The following is a 16755-nucleotide window of genomic DNA, read 5'->3' on the forward strand; positions in this document are numbered from 1 at the left end:
GGGTGAATGGGAGTGGGGCATAATGGGGGTTATTCCAACTTTGGAGGAGGTGTTAATCCGTCCTAAAAGTGACGGTAAAGTGACGGATATACCACCAGCCGTATTACGAGTCCATTATATCCTATGGAACTCGTAATACGGCTGGTGGTATATCTGTCACTTTTAGGACGGATTAACACCTCCTCCAAAATTGGAATAACCCCCATTGTTTTGGATTGGAGTGGGGCAGATTGTTTTGGATTGGAGTGTGGTATATTGTTTTGTAGTGGGCCAGATTGGTTAGGATTAGAGTGGGGCAAACTGGGGTGGGGCAGATTAGATTGGGGTGGGTTGAGAGTTTTGCAATTGGGTGAGTTGTGTGAGTTGGAGTGTATTGGTTTGGGGTGAGAGGTTTGGATTGAAGATGGATGGACTGGTGTATGGTGAGGTGGGGTGGAATGGGGTGAATAGGAGTGGGGTGGATTGGAGTGGGGTAGATTGGGGTGTACTGCAAGATTATGTGTTAAGGCATCATTTCAGAAACTACACCTACTAATAAAGAATCAAGGTTGCTTTGCAATATTTAAGACAAGATCATTGTCATCTTTTGCGAACAGCACCCATGAGCAAAAACAAATGAAAACTTGAGTGCAAAGTGAGAAAAAGACGGCTTGGCAGGATTGGCAAAATGAAAGAAAGTTAGCTATAAAAAATAAAACTTAGCAATTTTGATTGTCATGCTAGGGGCCTTTTGCCAGTTACAAACCTTCTGTTTGCAGGACACTGGAAGTTAAAAAGAACAAAATAGTACCTCAATCATGTCAGGAGCAAAGGACGGGCACTGATTAAGTTGAATAAATCAGTGCTTTGTCCCTGCCTCATACAGAGGAACGGAAATGATGCTAGGCCTGCAGTGGTGAATTACGAGGCTGTAAAGAAGAGTGCCACGCAAGCAAGCAAACGGTAAGCAACGCGTGGGCTCCAAACCCTTTACTATACACAACAGAGTCTGGCGAGACGCATGGCTAGACCCTAAAAAAAGGACTGCTGGGTGACTTTTATATTTGTCACAATGGTGTCCTCTGGACAAACATTCACGCCTTTTATTCATCAAAAAAGCAGCAAAAGGGTTAAGATCTCTTTGACTTGTAGAGATACACTTTATCCAGAAGGCATCATTGAACAGTCGTAGTGACTAGGCTGAATGGTAGAGGCTTGTGTCTGTTTTTCTCTCTTATCCCATTCCCCTTTCCCATTTCTTCCACTGACCCTCATAAACCTGTGCATGTGGTCACTGGAGGGGGTGGTGAGAGAAAGAAAAGGGCATTGCTCCAAATAGATCCTTTGCCACATAGTTAATGCAACTGACAATGCACCTTTGTGGGTTTTCAGCAGGTTTGCAGAATAAGAACGTGACAGCCCATCTGCAAGGGCATTTTTCTTTGATCGGATTAATCAGACTACCCCTACAACAGCTACCATTCCTACTTCCATCCAAACTTCAGAAACCACTTCTTAAGGGAATGTTCCTCCAACAGAAAATATTCTCAACTCAAGAACTAGTGTAGAAAGAAATCCTCTCCCAATTAATTCCTTAATTTTAGCACGGTCCATTAAATTTGGAAGAGATTCTCATCAGTTTCAGACCTTTTGGTGCAACGTCATTTGCATCTCTATGACCAACCATTTTATTTTGCTGGAAAAACACTGAAGGTCGGGTGTGTATTTTCAAAACAATGGATGCTACCATTAAGATAAATCTCTGACTTTAAATTTGAGGTTAGGGCTGTTTAACTGAAATAGATTTCTCATCCATTTTAAACCCATTTCTGGTAAACAGCATAGGGTCAAATCAGATCATGCCAGATTACTGGCCCTTAAGCAGGGTAACAAAAAACTTGTTGATTTAATCAACACTTTCAGAAGTTGGCTTCTGAAGAACCCTGAAACGATGAGACTGATACTAGCACATTCTACCATAGGTTGTGGTAAGACATCAAATATGGCCTTAGCAGTAAATTGACCAACAACCTCCACAGCATTACTAGATGCACAATAAAATACTTGTAAAGGAGACAGTGTTATACCTGTTGTTCCTGGATTCCTAATCCACCTGAATCAACACAGATCAGAACCATTCAAATGAAACTATGCAGATTGGAGAAGCTCAGAAATTTCTTATAACAGAAGAGAAAGACAGAATGAGTAAGGCTTTGCTGTGGCAATAGGGGTCACTTTAATTGAGCCTATCCACAGCTGTCAGGAAAGGGATTGACTTGTCCTTGAGTAATGGATAAAGAACAAGCAACACAACAACTGAACTATCAGTTCTTTGGTCCATGGTAAACTCCAAGATCTGAGGAATTTTTCATGGATTACTGACGGAGGTTCAGATTTCTACAACAAAGAGAAGGTGAATCACAATGAAATCCACACTGATCATAAGTCACTGATTCCTCTTTTAAAGGATCTAGGGCCAGATGTATGAAAGCTTTTTGCATTTGCACACGGTGCGAATGCCCGTTTGCGAATGCAAAAAGCCATTTCAGAATGTATCAAAGGCATTCTGAAAGCAGTTTTAAGGAATCACTAAAATAGCGATTCCTTAAAATGGCGACCCTGTTTAGAGAGTCGCAAATTGCGACTCTCTAAATAAGAAATCGCAAATAAGGATTCCTTTTTTGCGATTTCTAAAGCACATGTAAGAAGCAATTCCTTCATGCGAATTGGGCATTAAGGAATCGCTAATTACCACCAAGTTGAACTTGGTGGTAACCATGTGCAAATTTTAGAAATGAATTTAAAATGCATTTTTAAAATTTACATGTAAAGCAGACATGCCCTTTTGGCATGTGTGCACCTTACATGTTGTAAAAAAATATTTTGGGGTGCAGCACAGAGGGCCTTAGTCCCCCAGCACCCTGGACTTTGCAATTCCCAAAATTGCGAATTCCAGTTAGGAATTCGCAATTTGGGCCATACAAAATATTCGCAAATATGGGTCGACAGGCCCATAGATGCGAATGGGGCCGGTATCGCAATTTGCGATTCAGTAATTTCATTTGCGATTTTTGAGAAATCGCTATTACCGAATCGCAAATGTGATACATTGCATTTTGCGAATCAGAAATAGCGATTTCTTAAAAATCGCTATTTCCGACTCGCAAAAGGCCTTCTTCATACATCTGGCCCTCTGAATGCAATTTTAAGGAATCGCAAAAATAGCGATTCCTTAAAATTGCGACCCTGTTTAGAGAGTCGCAAATTGCGACTCTCTAAATAGGAAATCACAAATAAGGATTCCTTATTTGCGATTTCTAGGCACATGTAAGAAGCAATTCCTAAATGCGAATTGGGCATTTAGGAATCGCTATTTACCACCAGGTTGAACCTGGTGGTAACCATGTGCAAATTAAAAAAATGTATTTAAAATGCATTTTTAAAATGCACATGTAAAGCATACATGCCCTTTTGGCATGTGTGCACCTTACATGTCCTAAAAAAGTTGTTGGGGTGCAGCAGAGGGGGCCTTAGGCCCCCAGCACCCTGGGGGTTTGCATTTCCAAAATTGCGATACATCTGGCCCCTAACCACCACTACAAATCAAGAAATGGACCCTGCAACTAAAAGGGTATAACTTCAGTACTGAGTACAGACTGGGTGCACGTAACACAGCTTACTTGCTGTCAAAACATGCTGGACCCACAACCCCAGTTAATGAAGGAGCTGCACAGCTGATAGAGGCACATGTGAGCCTGCAGCTGGAGAGAGCAAGGCCTGTCCCAATGGAGGTAAAGTAAGTAGCAGACACCACTGCTTAGGATGGCTGGCTCCAGCTTTCAATCTTATCAAAACAGAAATCCTACCAGAAACCACTCCTGGTCAATTCAACCCACTGGACCGCAGACACGAAGCAAGCTCTAAAGTCCTTCCACAATGTGCAACAAAAGCTGTCAGTCACTCCGAAGGCTGCCTTCTATGAGATATGAGGCTAGTGCTACCCAACAGCCTACAAATAAGAACTGTCCACCTCACTCACATGTCTCAGCAGGGGTGGTGAAAACAAAGAACCATCTCAGAGCTAAAATCTGGTTCCCGTAATAGGTCCATCCAGTAGAGACAACAGTGCAGAGACGTACTGCATGCCAAGCAATCAGCCTCACGGAACCACCAGCCCCAGTACACACAAAGGAAGGCCTAAGGTTCCCATGGCAAACAGTCAGTGCTGACTTCAGGAGCCTCTTAAATAGGACCTACATGCTCATCATTACCAATGACTTCTCCAAATATTTGGAAGTTGAATTAGTACCTTCCACATCTGTGGGTATGTCATTCCAAAGATGGAGAGGATCATGGTGGCTCACGGTCTGATAGGCAAAATCCAGATTGACAACGAGCCCCCATTTAACAGCAGCAAATGGGGGGGAGTACCTCTGGTCCAGGAACACACAGCACCAACGTATCATGCCATGGTGGCCTCATCCTAATAGGGAGGCCCAACGATTTGTGAGGACCCTAAGAAAGTGATCCGCATAGTAGAGGCAGAAAAGAAAGGCATTTAGAATGTGATGTACATGTTTCAGCAAGAGTACCAAGTTATGCCACACTCCACGACTGGGGTTTCCCCCAGCCTACTCTGCAAGGGGCGAACAGTCATGGACACTATTCCTCATCATCCTCAGTGGGTTCACAGTCACAAACCACAACAGACGTTCAGCCAGAGGTAATGTCGTAATGAGTAAACCAGTAGAAGACGGTGAACATGGCACACAATTTTTCAGCAAGGGGACAAGGTCCTAGCAAAGACTGACAACCTGGGGGAAAATTCCAGCTGCCCTTTGAGCCACAACTGTGAACAGTAACTAAATTCAAAAGAACCAGAGTGACAGGCCACCAAGGAAGAGAAGGTTTCTGAAGGAATGCATCACATTTTAAATGCTTTCTAACAGAAGAACGTACTGAGGAAGGGGACAACACAAGCCCTAACTAGGGAAGTGAAGAAGTGTATTCAGAAAGAGAATACAATAATGATGGTTTGGCAAGTCCACCACCCCTAGAGACCACCAGTCAGTATGACATGAACATGATCGAGGCAGAGACTATCACACCTCCAGTGCAAAGGTGAGGGGATGGGCCCAGAAGTACCATTTGAGAGTCAACCCAATCCTACTATCACAAAAGTATGAAGACTTTAAGCCATAATGAGTGAGCAGGAGGTGTTGGTCCTCAGGAGAGGACACTCGAGAACAACCAGATGGTGAACTTTGTGGTACCTGCATTTCTGAAGTATGATGTGATATGATGTGTTTTTCCTTCATTTTTCTTCTTTGCTATCCCTGTTGGGGGCAAAGGTTGTGTTTTTGAAGTTTTTTTAAATTTTGGGTAAGGTAAAGAAGAAATATAGAGTTGGGTGACATAAGATGTCCCGCCATTGCATGCCATCAGCATGGGGGATTGGCAGACCCCACCCTATAATGTCTAGGCCATAGTTTGGCCAAATGCGATGACGTGAAAGGTTAATAAAAGGGCCCCGGGCACAAGGCAAGACCAGTTAAACAGTATATCGGAGTGACTGTGTTTGTTTTGCACCTGCTGTTCCAGCAGTACATTTACAACTTGGTTATCTAATAAACAAGTAGTGAAAGGGGCATTTGAAGTAGGACACAGTAATTTTTTCAGCCAGAGAAACAATTCCATTTTTGCTTGTCACTACATACACAGCTCTTTAGCCTCAGTTACCATCATTATTTTCTCGAAGTAATGCATTTTTTAACGAATCCTGGCTAGTGCCTTTCCCAAAACGCTGCACACACTTCAGAAGCCCTGCAAACTTTGACAACACCCATCAAGAGAGCGGTGTCATAAAGAACTGCCTTGTGTTAGCCTTAATGGAACATTCAAATAACAGATGTCTTTGATTCTCTGAATTTGAGAAGACGCGACTGTGGCATGAGTAACGTCCTTTATGTTTTTCCAGGGTTCTTGTGTAACATCTGCGTCCTGGACTGTGACTCTTCCTGGGAGAAAATACTGGGTGGGTTCTCGTGCAATCTCCCTCTGTCGCGTAGACTCTCATTATTCTAATGAGACTACTGGATTTTGAGCGGCAAAATCGCCTGCGGTGTGGGAGACTTAGGCCCTCATTCCAACCCTGGCGGTCTATGACCGCCAGGGTGGAGGGCAACGGAAGCACCGCCTACAGGCTGGCGGTGCTTCCAGGGTCAGAAAAGGGGATCCGGCGGTTTCCCGCCGGATTTCCCCTGGCCCGGAGAATCCTCCGGGATTCCAACTCCCTTCCCGCCAGCCTGTTTCTGGCGGTTTACACCGCCAGAACCAGGATGGCGGGAACGGGTGTTGTGGGGCCCCTGGGGGCCCCTGCACTGCCCATGCACTGCCACTGGCATGGGCAGTGCAGGGGCCCCCTAACAGGGCCCCATTAAGATTTTCACTGTCTGCTTTGCAGACAGTGAAAATCGCGACGGGTGCTACTGCACCCGTCGCACCCCTGCAACTCCGCCGGCTCCATTCGGAGCCGGCTTCATTGTTGCAGGGTCTTTCCCTCTGGGCCGGCGGGCGCCCTTTTGGCGGTCGCCCGCCGGCCCAGCGGGAAAGACAAAATGACCCCCGCAGTCTTTTGACCGCGGTGCGGTCTTTCGACGGGGTTACTTTGGCGGGCGGCCTCCGCCACCCGCCAAAGTTAGAATGACCCCCTAAGTCTTATCCACTGCTGGTGGCACCTGTCGCTCCAATCCGAGTTTGGCTCCGGCTAACTAGCAGTGCCTCATCTCTACCCAAGGATAGGGATGACTGGGCAGCCGAGTGCATGACATACTTGGCTTCTCAGGGAAGTCGTGGCCACTCAGGTCTCAACCGTTTCTCTCATTTATAATTCAGTCTGGTATATAAATGACAAACAGAAGCAGTATATGTTTCAATAATGAAATGAAGAAAACGACTGCATCTTAGATAGCAAAGCATGAGCTGCAATAACCAGGACGACACAACATGACAGTATTAAAATTGTGACGAGAAGAGTGAAGCATAAAAACAACGCTACCATGTTGTCACTATGATCAATGGACTAGTTCCTATTTAGGTTATAATTGAACACAGCATGTGAAGCTCTAATTCTGCCTTTCAGTTTCCCCTGGGAAGACATCAACCCCCATACCTGAGAAAAGGCATGTGGTCTGCGTTAGCATCTATAGCAAAGCATTCGGCAATCAGCATACAGTTGTGGTCCCCTGGCTGGAATCTTACTCTAACGTGTAAGGGACAAGGAAGTGTTTTTATAATAACACTGCTGATGTTCTGAGAAAATGTCCCTACGTAAGGATGTGTGTTTTCTACGAATGTTGGAGACTAAACTTCTACCACATTCACCGGCAATGTACCGTGCTGTAGCCTTGGAAGAAGCACAGAGTGATCAAGAATGTCTTGTTTGAGAACAGAGTGCTGGCCCAGGCAAAAACCGTTAGATAGACGGAAAATAAAACAAGACGGTAAAAATGGTTATTGTAATAAAAATAAGATGAAGCTGAATAAAATATATCTAGGTTAAAGTGCACAGCAGCCTAGCGTGTTAAAATAACGTGCCTGGAGCTATAACTAAAATGCCTACAATACATCCTCCCCTTGTCAGTTGAAGGTGGTTCAAAGCCTAAAAACATATAAATTGCTACTAAGAGCTCAACCTTAGATACATAGAAAGCAATGTTAATGATGACAAGTTGAAGGGACACATGAGCATGTAAAAGGAAATTTTTTAAATATGAGCACGTGACATTAAACCAAAATTTAAAAGACAAAGTCAATTTTGAAAAGTTCCAATTGATTCTGGGACCAGAGAGGACAGGAAATCTTCCACTTCGGCCGATGTTAAAGTCAGAAAGTCATCGCCAAGAAGGATCAAGGAGCAGTTGTGTTCTGTAGCCTCGGCCTCAGCCAAGGCGGCATTCTGTGGTGTGCCCAGTGATGAGTCGTGAGCTATGTCCTCCAGGAAGGGCAGCTCATAAGTAGCTTCCCGTAGCAAACGCAACCTCAATGCGCATGTCCGGTAATGAACCCTCAGCGAGAACATCAACAGATCAGCATCCAATGTAGGCAAGTGCTGCGTCTAAAGACAGACTTCCAGTGCGTATTCGAAAGAGCACCAGAGGCATCGACACACGGGCTGCACACAAAGCAAAACCAGTCTGAATGACAAAGATCAGCTACACTCCAATTGCTCCAGGAGTGTTGCTTCAAAATACTGCATCATGCGTTTAGGACACAGCTGCTCTGATGGGAGTGCCTTCATTTCTCCTTGTTGCAGCAGGACAGCCATTGCGCATAAAAAATAGCAATAGCAAGATGTCAGCTAATAAAGCCAAAGTTATAGGAAATCCCCCGAAAATACTAGAGAAGATTGAGTGGATTGCTGATGGTATCAAACCGAATATGGAGGAGGAGGTGTGAATGAAACCAAAACCAACAGCCTTAAAGAAGTATGCAATTCCAGTTGTACTGGACGCATTAAATATCCGTCCCACGAGTTCACCAAAGTGTCTTGGAAAGTTTGTATTTAAAAGGGACTGTATTTCTGCTGACGACCTTTCCATCTGAAGTGCGTAGGTCTCGCGTGCAGATGTAAGGGCCACATGCTTTTGAAACAATAAAGCCTTGAGTCTGCTCAATTTGTCAAAAATCAAATTTGAAATAGCAATGTGAGGCCAAAAGTCAGCTACCTCTTTAATTTTAGTGGGGGGAAAAAGTACTTTCTCGCAGAATGTAACAACCTTAGAGACCGAAACAACGTAACCTATTCCGCCTCTCATACCACAACAGTCTTCACCATTGAGGAGGACGTAGCTGCCGTTTGAAAGCACCTGGAACGTAGGTCTAATCAAGGGGACTGGAACTCCCTTGAGAGAACACGCTAAGTTCGCAGCAGAGGCATTACATGCCATGTGCAAGGACAACTGTTTACAAACCAACGAATGGCTGACTGAAGTCTCGCATTCACTACCGCTAAGAAAGACTTCTTTCACGCCACTGAGACATTTGTACAAGAAGGGAAGCTCCCACACCTCATTGATGTAACTATCTCCAGCCTTTCATATCAGCCTACCGGAATGTGTTTTAAACAGGAGGTGAGTTGAAGTGTAGAAATAGGCAGACTAATGACCCCATGTATTAACCACTATGCAGATGGTATTTTGGCCACAGTTAAAGGCAACTTTTCGAATTTCTCAAAACTAGGCATGACATAAGTTGCTTCCTTCTCAGCCATTAGTTGTTGTTGCGTTAAATTAAAGGAAGAAAATATCTCCCTCGCACTGACATGCTGCCAGGGAATGCAACCCGCCTTCAATGTTTGAAGTGTCCAACCCAACTGCATAATGGATCTTAGCTGACTGTCCATGGTGTAAAGAAGACATATCTGTATGTATAATGTCTATAGCAGAAGAAATGATGTTATCTAAAGTGTATATCCAATTGGACAAGATATTAATCCCATTATCCACAACAGCTAATGCTTTTTCCAAATTTTCCTGGTCTATTTGCCTTAACCAGGCAGCTGCTTCTTGTTGGGAAAGCTTCCAAATTTCATTTTATACTTTATATAAGAAACGCTTTCTACGGTGTTATCTGGGGCCTAACAGGAAGTCCTGTAAGTCAGTGTTATTAGACAGGAGACTGAGTTGTCCTCTAACCGCATCTAGTATGGATGTTCTTAGCCATTGCTGGCACAATTTTCCCACACTATGGCCCTTATTACAACATTGGCGGTAAAAGCCGCTTACCGCCGTGCACAAAACCGCCAACACACTGCCGCGGCCGCGGAAATCCGCCACAGCTATTATGACCCACAGCTCGGAATCCGCCAAAATTCAGACACCCACACAAGTCCGCCACACCAAAGGTCAGTGTTAATCTGGCGAAAACAAAACCTCCACCATCACGCCAACAGAAATACGCCCACACTATCACGACCCACAAATCCACGCAGCTGTTTTTCAACTGTGGTATTCCATTGGCGGTACACACCGCTGCGCTCAAAATACACACACTTTTACAAAACACAACAACATTGGACAATTCGAAATACACACACCTGATACACATACACACACCACTCCCACACACCCATTACAATATAAAACACACGCCCACATCACCTACAAACCCCTATGGCCAGAATTACCAAGAGAAGGCCAGAGAGAGACACCACAAGCAACTACCAAGCATCCACAGGCACACAATACCATCACCCACAGAACTTCCACACAACTCACACAACACACCACTAAATATCACCCCACTTATCACTACACACATCACAACACACATCACCCAAACCACACCCTGGCACGGCAAAGACACCCCAGGTTCTCTGAGGAGGAGCTCAGGGTCATGATGGAGGAAATCGTCAGGGTAGAGCCAAAGCTATTCGGATCACAGGTGCAGCACACCTCCATAGTTAGGAAGATGGAGCTATGGCGAAGAATAGTGGACAGGGTCAATGCAGTGGGACAGCACCCAAGAAATAGGGATGACATCAGGAAGAGGTTGAACGACCTACAGGGGAAGGTGCGTTCCGTGGTCTCAGGACACCACCTTGCCGTTCAGCGGGCTGGCAGCAGACCCCAACCTCCTCCCCCACAACTAACAACATGGGAGGAGCAAGTCTTGGCGATTCTGAATCCTGAGGGCCTTGCAGGAGTAGATGGAGGAATGGACTCTGGTAAGTCAAATCTTAACTATTACATCCCCCACCCTACCTGCATGCCATCACATACCCCCACCCTCACCCCCATCACTCCAACTCCTCACAAATGTCCCAATATCACAAACCACACATCCCAACACCAAGCCCTGCATGCAACACCAAAGCATGGACACCCATCACCAATGCATGGCCACTGCACATACCCATACACCCACCTAAACCACCATCACACAAGGTCCCACACAGGAATGCAAGCACTGGGGTACACGGTCACCCACCTATTGCACACCATAGCACACACAGATGTAATAAACATCCTTTTATACCCCTGCAGGACCCCTACCCAACGTCACCGGACAGGAGGGTCCACACATGTCCACACCACCAACAGAAGAGGCCCACAGTGATGACAGCACCTCTGTCCAACTGGATCTAGATGACCAGCCCGGCCCATCGGGGACCTCGGGACAGTCGGTTCCCCTCACACAGTCACAGGCCACCACAGAGCTTCCCCCTTCTGGAAACACCAGCACAGCACCAACCCAGCGGGCCTATACCTCTGTCCCCAGGACACGTCAATCAGCAGTGTGTCCACCACTACAGAGAACCCAGGGTAACCCACCACCCCAACAACAACAGGGACCTGGGGGCAGTGGTAGTGGGCACACGGTTCAGGGGACAGAGGCCCAGGGAAACAGGGGAACTGGGAGGGCTGCTGTGCGACAGGGGGAGGACAGGCCAAGGGAACCCACTCTCCACGAGGCCCTCCCCAATATCATGGGAGCCTACCACCACTCCCAGGAGACGATGGCCATGGTACTGCCAAGTTTCAGGAGACCCAGCGCCTGCAGGAGGAACAGTATTTGGGCTTCAGGGAGGAACTCAGATCCATCAATTCCACCCTGGGCACCATCGTAGGGGTGGTGAAGGAAGTACTCAACACCAGGAGGGACACTGTGGCCAAACAAGGGGCCCCTGACACTAGCCTGGACGATGAACTGCCCACCACCTCCGCCGGCGCTAGTGGACAGGACGCCCCGCCACAGGTCCACCACACCAGCACCCCACCCCCTGCAGAGGGAGAACCACCCCGCAAACGGTCCCTGAGATCCAGGACAAAGACAGAGAACGATGCCAAGACCACCACCAAGAAATTAGACCACCCTGAATGTCATCCTTCTGTCCCACTTTGTCACCCTGTCCATCCTCAAACTGCTGCAGCTCCACTTCCTATGATCATTTGGGCAATGCACCTGTGAGACTAATAGACTGGACTCTGCCATGGACATTCCTCCACCATCACCCCTCACCATGTTACAACCCCCTCCAATATTGAGCACTTAAATAAACACCCTTAAAGGACAAAACAATCTGGAGTCAGTCTGTGATTTCAAAATAGTGTATTAGCAATTACAGTGTCAAAATGCTCTTTCAAATGTAATGTCAACATACCTATGTCACACAGCTCTAGTCCATGAGGAAACAAAGCAGATGTCACACAGTGGGACCCACATCCGTGAAATCGTAAGGGAAAGTGACAACTCAGTGACCATACACTGGGTGAAAACGACAGAAAGTAGAGAGGTAGTAGTGTTAAAGTACATGTAGTAGGCAGGTTTGTATTCTTACTTATGTCTCACTGGAAGTATTGCAGGATCACAGAGTTCCTGTGGTAGATGTCCTCTTCTTCTGCCTCCTCGTCTTCACTGTCCACAGGCTCCACAGCTGCAACAACACTGCCATCTGGGCCATCCTCCTGCAGAAAAGGCACCTGTCGTGGCAAAGCTAAGTTGTGAAGCATACAGCAGGCCACGATGAGCTGGCACACCTTCTTTGGTGAGTAGAATAGGGATCCATCTGTCATATGGAGGCACCTAAACCTGGCCTTCAGGAGGCCGAAGGTCCGCTCTATTATCCGCCGAGTTCACCCATGGGCCTCATTGTAGCGTTCCTCTGCCCTTGTCCTGGGATTCCTCACTGGGGCCAGTAGCCATGACAGGTTGGGGTAACCAGAGTCACCTGCAAATGGCGAGGGACAACTGTTAGACACACACTAACTTGTAGGGATATCCCCAGACCCAGACAACCATTCCCACTGACTTGCTTCCAGGTGCTCACCCAATAGCCACACACGGTGCCTCTGGAGTTGACCCATCACATAAGGGATGCTGCTATTCCGCAGGATGTAAGCGTCATGCACTGAGCCAGGGAATTTGGCATTCACATGGGAGATGTACTGGTTTGCCAAACACACCATCTGTACATTCAAGGAATGATAACTCTTCCGGTTTCTGTACACCTGTTCACTCCTGTGGGGGGGTACCAAAGCCACATGTGTCCCATCAAGGGCACCTATGAGGTTGGGGATATGTCCCAGTGCATAGAAGTCACCTTTCACTGTAGGCAAATCCTCCACCTGAGGGTAAATGATGTAGCTCCGCATGTGTTTCAGCAGGGCAGACAACACTCTGGACAACACACTGGAAAACATAGGCTGGGACATCCCTGATGCTATGGCCACTGTTGTTTGAAATGACCCACTTGCAAGGAAATGGAGTACTGACAGCACCTGCACTTGAGGGGGGATTCCTGTGGAATGGCGGATAGCTGACATCAGGTCTGGCTCCAACTGGGCACACAGTTCCAGGATTGTGGCACGATCAAGCCTGTAGGTGATGATCACATGTCTGTCCTCCATTGTGGACAGGTCCACCAGCGGTCTGTACACCGGAGGATGCCGCCATCTCCTCACATGTCCCAGCGGACGGTGCCTATGAAGGACAACAGCGAGCACAGAGTCAACCAACTCAGAGGTAGGTACCCACAGCTTACACAGAACACGAATCATAATCAGAAATTTGGCCTGTATGAGTGTTGAGACAAGGCCTAGGTATGTGAGACGCAGTTAAAATTTAAGCCATGTGGGCCCCTGAAATGGCAGCTTCTTGACCTGTAAAGTGGGACAATGGGATGTGAGGTAACTGCGCTGGGGTTGTACACTGTCGCGGTAGGCGGTCGAAGACCGCAGCGCAATTATGCATTGGTTAACATTGGACCCTATGGGTCCCAGGAGCCAATGACGATGCACGCCGGCGGTGACGGTACGCACCACCGCGGACATGACCGGCATTCTCTATCTGTTCAATCACTCAATACCTGATCTTCGACAGGAGAGGACTTACACTGCAAGTGCTGCTGTGACCTCGGTCTGGAAGAGACAACGGCTCGTGCGTCTGGGGAAAGGGCCCCTGCCTTCACATCGGAGGAGTTGGAGAAACTCGTGGATGGGGTCCTCCTCCAGTACACGCTACTCTACGGTCCTCCAAACAGGTAAGTACACTGTGAGCATGCTGTATGGGATATGCCTGTATGGAGTGGGGTGGATGAAAGATGGGGGGAGGAGATTGAGGCATGCAAGAAACGACGGTGAGTGCATGTGCCACATGGCAAGGGTAGGGATGGGAGACAATGACTGTGACAGTGCAGTTGGTTATAACTTTTCTTTTCCCCCTGTACAATTCATGTAGGTCAGCGCCCACCAGAAAAAGGATATTTGGCGTGCCATCGCCAAGGAAGTCCAGACCCTGGGAGTCCACCACAGACAGAGCACCCACTGCCGTAAAAGATGGGAGGACTTTCGCCAATGGAGCAAGAAGACGGCGGAGGCCCAGCTGGGGAGGGCCTCCCAACGTGGGAGGGGTGCCCGTTGCACCATGACCCCCCTGATGTTCAGGATTCTGGCGGTGGCATACCCGGAGTTGGATGGGCGCTTGGGACATCACAGCAGCCACAAGTGGGGCGGAGGGCGAGGGGAGCTCCACGGCGGGGACAGGAGCTGACACCAGTGACACGGACTCGTCCTCTGATGGGAGCTCCCTTGTGGTGGCGGCAACATCTGTGCCCCCCCGCATCTACAGCTACAGCCGCCACCCCCCCTACCAGCACTGCCCTCCCAGCAGCCCCTCAGCCTTTGCCCCGTGCCCGCTCACCCAGGAGGGTGGGCATCACCTTCGCCCCAGGCACCTCAGGTCCTGCCCCAGTCACCCCTGCTGCCCTCAGTGAGGAGGCCATTGAACTCCTCAAGTCCCTCACTGTTGGGCAGTCTACCATTTTGAATGCCATCCAGGGTGTAGAAAGGCAGTTACAACAAACAAATGCATTCCTGGAGGGCATTCATTCTGGTCAGGCGGCCCTTCAGCGAGCTTTCCAGACTCTGGCCTCAGCACTGATGGCAGCCATTGTCCCTGTCTCTAGCCTCCCCCTCCAACTTCCTCCACCCAGACCCATTCCCCTGTACCCCAGCCTATCCCAAGCACACCTTCAGACCAGCATGCACACACCTCAACACACAAGGGAAGCTCAGGCAAACATAAGCACCACACATCCCACAGGCACTCACGCAAGCATCATACACATGCAGACTTATCAACATCCACTGCCTCCACTGTGTCTCCCTCCTTCTCGTCTCCCTCCTCCCTCCCAGTCTTGTCTCTACTCACACCTGCATGCACTACATCTTCAGCCACTACTTCTATCACCAGCACACACACCACCACACCCCGCTCACGTGAAGTCACCACCCCCACTGCCATTCACAAATCCCCTGTGTCCTCTCCCAGTGTGTCTGTGTCGCCACCTCCCAAGATACACAAATGCAGGCCCACACCCACCCAAAACCATCCACCTCACAACAGCCTCCAGCGCATGCACCCTCACCCAAAGTCACCAAACGAACACCTCCTACAACCACAACCTCTTCCTCCACTCCCAGACCCCCTCCAGCTACCCGTCCCAGTGTTCCCAAGAAACTTTTCCTGTCCAACCTTGACCTTTTTCCCTCACCTCCCCCACCCTGTCCGTCTCCTAGGGCCCGACTCTCCAGGTCCCAACCTAGCACCTCCGCCACAACATCTCCGGGACCAGTGGTGCCTGTAGTCACCGGAATCTGGAGTGCACCGGCCACCAGGGCAGCCAGTGTGGCACGGAGCCACAGCACGGACAGTCCCCCACCTGTCAAGCATCAAAAGTTGGCCAGTGCCCGGCGGGAGAGGGGGAAAACTCCAGCCACCAAAGCCACTCCCAGGGGTACAGGTGAGAGTGTGGAGTCAGCTGCGACACCTACCAAGGTGGGGAAGGCCCACAAGAAAGTCAGCAAGTCTGGGAAGAGCAGCACAGCGGGGAAGTCCGCCATCATCTCCGCTGCCCAGGAGGCCACCGCCACCCGCCCAGCTGCCCAGGAGGCCACCGCCAGCACCAGCCCCGCTGCCCCGGAGGCCACCGCCATCATCCCCGCTGCCCAGGAGGCCACCGCCATCGGAGGCCACCGCCATCATCCCCGCTGCCCAGGAGGCCACCGCCAGCACCAGCCCTGCTGCCCAGGACAGGACCGCCAGCACCAGCCCCACTGGGCCAGACAGGACCGCCAGCACCAGCCCCACTGGGCCAGACAGGACCACCAGCACCAGCCCCGCTGGGCCATATAGGACCACCTGCAGCTGAGTCACTGCAAAAGACCCCTCCGCGACAAGCACCGCTGAACAGGGCACCGCCGCCACAAGCACCGCTGAACAGGGCACCGCCGCAACAAGCACAGCTGAACAGGGCACCACCGCCACAAGTGCCGCTGCCAATGACACCGCCGCGACAAGCACCGCTGAACAGGGCACCGCCGCCACAAGCACCGCTGAACAGGGCACCGCCGCAACAAGCACAGCTGAACAGGGCACCACCGCCACAAGTGCCGCTGCCAATGACACCGCCGCAACAAGCACTGCTGGCCCATGAGCACCAAGGGCACTGACGCTACTGAGTCCGTCACGAGCAGGATGAAGCACTCGGGGCACAAAGCCCCCTATAGAACCAGTGGAGACAAACATCCACTACCTCTGTCCTTGCAGGATGAAGCACTCTCGGCACAGAGCCCCCTCCAGAACCAGTGGAGACAAACATCCCCTACCTCTGTCCTTGGCAGGATGAAGCACTCTGGGCACAATGCCCCCTCCAGAACAAATGGAGACAAACATCCACTACCTCTGTCCTTGGCAGGATGAAGCACTCTGGGCACA

The sequence above is a fragment of the Pleurodeles waltl genome, chromosome 1_2, assembly GCF_031143425.1.
Source record: "Pleurodeles waltl isolate 20211129_DDA chromosome 1_2, aPleWal1.hap1.20221129, whole genome shotgun sequence".
In the NCBI taxonomy this organism is placed as follows: Eukaryota; Metazoa; Chordata; class Amphibia; order Caudata; family Salamandridae; genus Pleurodeles; species Pleurodeles waltl.